General features: G+C 32.7%; 1 long non-coding RNA gene across 1 annotated transcript; it reads right to left on the reverse strand.

Annotated features, from left to right (window-relative positions):
* Nucleotides 1-3,592: 3,592 nt before the first annotated feature.
* LOC145123412 (uncharacterized) lies at nucleotides 3,593-4,519 on the reverse strand. The gene is made up of 2 exons (XR_013715130.1): nucleotides 4,416-4,519; nucleotides 3,593-3,883 (listed from the first exon to the last, which is right to left on the reverse strand). It is a non-coding gene; the product is annotated as an uncharacterized LOC145123412 (long non-coding RNA).
* Nucleotides 4,520-6,179: the final 1,660 nt, after the last annotated feature.

The following is a 6,179-nucleotide window of genomic DNA, read 5'->3' on the forward strand; positions in this document are numbered from 1 at the left end:
AATTTAGGTTCTTGATCACCCTTATTCCAATTGAAGCATAATTCATGGATTCTTTATATTACAAATTCATACCCATGAATAACTCATATATAAACCCTAACTCATCAAGTTATCAATCCAATTTTATCAATTCATCACTTCACCAATTTATAGTTTATGATCATTGTCTACAATTTTCATTATATCAAAGATTACAATCTTTTATTAAGCAAGTAAAAAGGACAATTAATACTCTACTTGTATGAACCTTTCAAGAATTTCGTCATTCAAATGCGTTCAATTTCTAGGGTTCATAAACCCTTTCCCCAAAATTAGCCATATACCAAGAATCTTGAAATGGTTAGGAGGTTATCCTTTGATTTAAGTGAAGATGGATTGATTCCGAGCTTCTTATTGTAGTTAGCTCCAACTTGAGCTCAAGATCTACAAAACCTGATATCTTTCACTATCCCTATGTTCTCTAAGTGTGTGTATGATAAATGGAATAAAAATTGTGACTTAGCCTTTAAAACTTGTTATTAAAAAAACATCATAAATAGTCCCTGTGGTTTCCTAAAATCTGAAGTTTAGTACCCGTGGTTTAGAAACGTCATAGCCGGTCCCTGTGCTTTCAAAAAATTTGACAGTTGGTCCTTATCCCTAACTCCGTTAAGTTTTATCCGTTAACTGAAGGGCATTTTCTTCATTTCACTATCACTACCACATGGACCATGATGTTTTCTCTCATTTTTAAAAAAAAGTGAAATAATATATAAAAGGGGTCCCACCCACCCACCCACCCACCCTCTCTCTCTCTCTCTCTCTCTCTCTCTCTCTCTTCCCGATCAACACACACAAACACACATTAACAACCATGAAATACCTAACCTAAATCTTCAACACCTTCAACTAAATGTTTCTGAAAATCCGGGGAGTGTAAGTACAAGGAACTTGAGTAACTACAATAGTACAATGGATCTAAGGATTTGAAATCGGACCTTCAAGATTACCCAACATACACACAACACACACATAGAGACTCGAGTAATCTTCGGCACTCTCCATTACCGACAAAACCCCTTCATCTCCGACAATCCCCTTCCTCCACTTACATATCTACAGATTAAACACCTAAAAGCGATACACATACAAACTTACAGATCTAGAAATGGACACACACACACACACACACTTATGACTGGTTTGGGGAAGAACATCGATTGATTCCTATTCGAGAGATGCAGGGCATCTACACTTGGATACTTCTTCAAGATATGCAGTGCATCTACACTTTGATTCTTCTTCAAGATCTTCGATTGAATCCACTTTGTCACTTTTAGGTTTAAGTGATCGGAGTAGGATGAAAGGCGGTCGGATTTGGCTATGGAGATTAAGGAAACGAGCATGAGGGGGAAGAAAAAGAAGGAAGAACCTGAAAGCCATTGATCGAAGAAAAAGAAGGAAGAACCTGGAGCAATCACTTCATTTAATTGCCAAGAAGATTGGGGGTTTAAAAAAGATACTACTTGTCCGATTATAGCTTTTTTGTTGCAAATTGAAAGCCTAAACTTTCTAGGTAACAAAATCAGAATTCTTGTTTGGATATTTAACATTGAGGATTTTGTAGTAGCTTTTCAATATATTTTTATGGGGTTCCTCTAATCTTGAGACAAGGATTAACATCATGCTGTGCGTTTTCAAATTTTCAAGTGTATGTGTGTGTTTGTTGTTTTAGTTGTTGATGAAGGGTGGGGGAGGAAGATGATGGGGGTGGTGCTGATATTTTTGGCTCATGTTCGAGAGAGAGAGAGAGACAGAGAGAGAGAGAGAGAGAAAGAGAGAGAGAATATTATTTCATTTTTTTAAATAAGAGAAAACATCATAAATGGTCCCTGTGGTAGTGAAATGACGAAAATGCCCTTCAGTTAACGGACAAAACTTAACGGAGTTAGGGATAAGGACCAACTGTCAAAAGTTTTGAAAGCATAGGACCAGCTATGACGTTTCTAAACCACAGGTACTAAACTTCTGATTTTGGGAAACCACAAGGACCATTTATGATGTTTTTCCCAAAAAAAAAAAATTGCAGCGCGTTCGCATCGTGTACACAAATAAAACGCATTTCAGTTTTGCGTTTCGTCTGACTTTTCGCCTCAACTTTGGTCGGCCATAACCTCTTCATATAAACTCAGATTTTGATGATCTTTATATCCACACGTTTATATTTAAGTCAACTACAACTTTCTTTTACATTACTTAAGATTATATTTGTATTCATAATGGCATATACCAAAGGGTATATGTTATCCATCCTTTAAAACTACACACAAACACATACTTCTTATTCGTCTTTCGTATACTTTAGCAAAATACGTGTTCTAACCCTTTATTCAACTAATAAAAGTTTAATATCCCTCCTAATGTTAGTTATAAGTAACTAGTATTACATATAACATGCAAAATTCTTGATTATTTCAAATGTTTTAAAAACCGGTTTGAATCGGTTGGACGAGAACCAAAGACGAGAGTGGTTCAATAACAACCGATTTTAACCCAATTTCTAGATCGGATTGAACCGGACGATTTCTTCAAAAACCGGTGTGATAGAACCGTTAAAAACAGTTTGGATCAATTTGTTTAGCTTGGATGGGTGGATTTCACTCAGCCCGTTAAAAACAATCAACTTCCAATGCAAATTGAACAACTCGATTAATCAGGTTATTCAAATTGTACACAACTCGAATGTCGATGATGCATACTACCGAACACGACTTCAACACACACTAGATTACCTACCAAACACGACTTCAACGCACACCAGATTGACATCGATCTCAACTTGTAGGGCGATTTTATGTTTGTGGTTTTATAAATAAAATTCGTTACGACAGATTTATGTTTGTGGATGTCAAAATCTTAGTTTTACTATATATGTAGGAAAATAAAATACATAAACTCGTTTATGGTAACCAGGTCAAACTAACAATCAAAATGAACAGTTCAAGAAAACCAAAATTTAAAACATTATTTCATGTAATTCCTACAAAAATGGGACTAAATTTACAATTATACTTTTTTTTTTGTTTTACATATAATGATTATATTGTTAAATATAGAAAATGTTAATTATTTTGTTAAAGAACTTGATAAAATGACTAAACTTTATTTGTTGTTTGTTGTTATCTACAACACAATACACCAAATGTTGGATCCCTACGTTTCAAATCAGGTTCTCATTGCTTTTGCTTCCAACCATCCTATCTAACAACACAGAAGTCTACAGAATTCCATCGCTTCTAACCCACACATTTTTGTATAATTTTCGATACATATGATAAAAATAAAAAAACAAAAAGAGTGTCATATCAACGATTTATGAGTTAGCTTAACCCAATCAACCTGCATCTTTCGATACCATAAGAAAGTGAATGATGTTCAAAGATACAAGCCGCATCTTTTCCCATTCTACTCCTCTATCCACAGGGAATGATGTTAAAAGATACACGACTCCATCTGCTCTAAAACAAGTAACAAAAAGCAGGGTCGAAAAATTAAAAAAAAACATATAAAGTAGGATTCAAATAAGAGTGTATAAATATAAATAATCAAACACTCAAGAAAACAAATAAAAGTTTCATTCAAAATGTTAATAACCCGATAGTGTGGGGCAGCAGTTGAAAAACAAAAAGAAAGCAACAAGATATAAAACCAACTAGACCATATAAAGCTTCGATCCAAAGATCCATCTTTTACATTCAAACTCCATGTCTCTGCTAGAGATGTAATGTGCATGAAGAAAGATTGGAAAGAAGCCACCCTACAGTCTAAACTTCGTTCTCTACTTGGATCGTTGTCTCATCTTTCGGCGCTTCCTCTTTAGTCTCCTCATCCTCTTCTTCTTCCACTGCAAAGATGTACAAATCCAAATTACTCGCCATTGTTATAATCAATGTCTACAAGATCTAAAGCTATTATATAAAAATAGCTTAAACAAGCAGCAAAAACCTTTTAGAACAGATGTTAATAGGACAACAATCAGATTATTCGATTAAACAGACAACCATAATTAGATAGTTCAATTATACTCACACCAGATAAAACAAGTGTATACTCGAGTTAACCCGATCGATACTCTATTTCCACATATTCATATTAGAAAAGGTACAACAGTAAACACTAATGGGATATCAGATGCATATATCGATTATGTTAACTTAATCATCAAGCAAACGAACAAAATCAATGAGAAAACTGATATAACGAGCAAAATCTGAGATATCGTTACTAGTTCTCGAGTAAAAACAAGTTATTTAATATGAACAAGAAATGTTAATTAGGCTTTGATCGTAATTCAGAGGTTACTTTCCTTCGTTTTCACATAAATTAATCAAAATTGAAATCAAATATGTAAGACTGATGAAGATAGATGAATTTACCTTAGCACGCATCTCGTTGTTCAAGCCTTACTTTGATCTCTCTACCTGTTTTGTGGTGGGCGGACGATGGAATGAAAGGGGAAAGAAGTGGAATTATTGATATTTATAGGTAGGGCAATCCTAGATTAGTTGGGCCTTGTAATGGGCAACTTTTCTGTGGCTTTTCTTGCCTGGCCCAGCATCGGTATTTTGGTGCCAATTTAGTAGATTATAATCATGTGACGAATTTTTGGGTTTATGATATATGTGTTTAAAAATAGTTAAATGATATATATATATATATATATATATATATATATATATATATATATATATATATATATATATATATATATATATATATATATATATGTGTGTGTGTGTGTGTGTGAGAAAAATGAATATGTGGTTGTCATGTATGTAATATTAGGTATAAAACCATCAAAATTGACTTCATTTTGATTAAAAAAAACACAATTTTTTTCATTTTAGCTTCTTCCTATTGCTTTTGAGCTTATATTATTTATGATTTCATAATTTATCCCCTACATCTATGTATTTCGAATGTGTTGTTTATATTAGACCTCTAGTAGGCTTCATAATTTTCTTTGACACCTAGAATATGTATACTTGTGTGGTTCTTTTTGATACGTTATGGGAAGAATTTTATTGAATTTTAATAAACAATTTCAATCTTTCACTATATTTTTCTATATTAAATTTGAATATGAAGACTTATAGGTAGTTGATAATGTATTCTTATACATGGTTTGTGGTGCAAAATTAAATATTTAAAACTCCATAAAAAATATGTACAAAGCCTATCATCTGGTCTAATAGATGATACAAGAAAGATGGTACAGAGATTTGATTGTATTTTGTTCAAACTATACAATTTTTATGGTTCTATACCTAATATTAGGTACATAACAACCACATATTCCATAAGACTATATATATATATATATATATATATATATATATATATATATATATATATATGTTATGAATTAAGCGTAATTAATGTAACTATAAATCAAACCAAACTAGTAAACTTTGATAAGAACTTTAATTGAGAAGAAAGGATATTTAGAGAGAATATGAAAGTTATATCTCTTATAACTTTTGGTGTGTTTCATTCTTTACAATGGAGGGGTATTTATACTACAAATTTTACTAACATATAATTGTAACTACTTAGAAATGTTGACAAATTTGCATGCACCAATTATTATGTCATCCACCAATTATTTACAACACCACCAATTATTTACAACACTCCCCCTTGGATGACATCATTTTAGCATTCAACTTTGACGTACTGCCTCATTAAAAACCTTGCTAAAGAAAACCCAGTGGGAAAAAAACTTTAGCGAAGGGAAAAAGAGTGCAGTGTATAGTTGACTCCCCATTATTTAGACATTCGTCACATTATATTCTATGCAATGTCGCATTCCGATGTCATGGACATGTTCCCTGAAGATTGCAGTAGGAAGTGCCTTCGTAAAAAGGTATGTTGCATTGTTACTGGATTGAACATATTTGATTTCAACTTGATGGTTTTTTATAAGCTCTTGAGTGTACTCAAAAAACTTTGGAGGTATATGTTTTGTCCTGTCGCTCTTGATATATCCTTCTTTCATTTGAGTAACACATGTTGAGTTATCTTCGTATATTAAAGTTGGACCTATATCTTTTTCAAGTCCACATGAAGTTAAAACTAGATGTGTCATTGATCTCAACCATGTACATTCTCTACTAGCTTCATTTAGTGCAATTACTTCA

This window comes from Lactuca virosa, chromosome 7, assembly GCF_052849685.1.
Source record: "Lactuca virosa cultivar CGN04683 chromosome 7, Lactuca_virosa_CGN04683_v6, whole genome shotgun sequence".
NCBI lineage: Eukaryota > Viridiplantae > Streptophyta > Magnoliopsida > Asterales > Asteraceae > Lactuca > Lactuca virosa.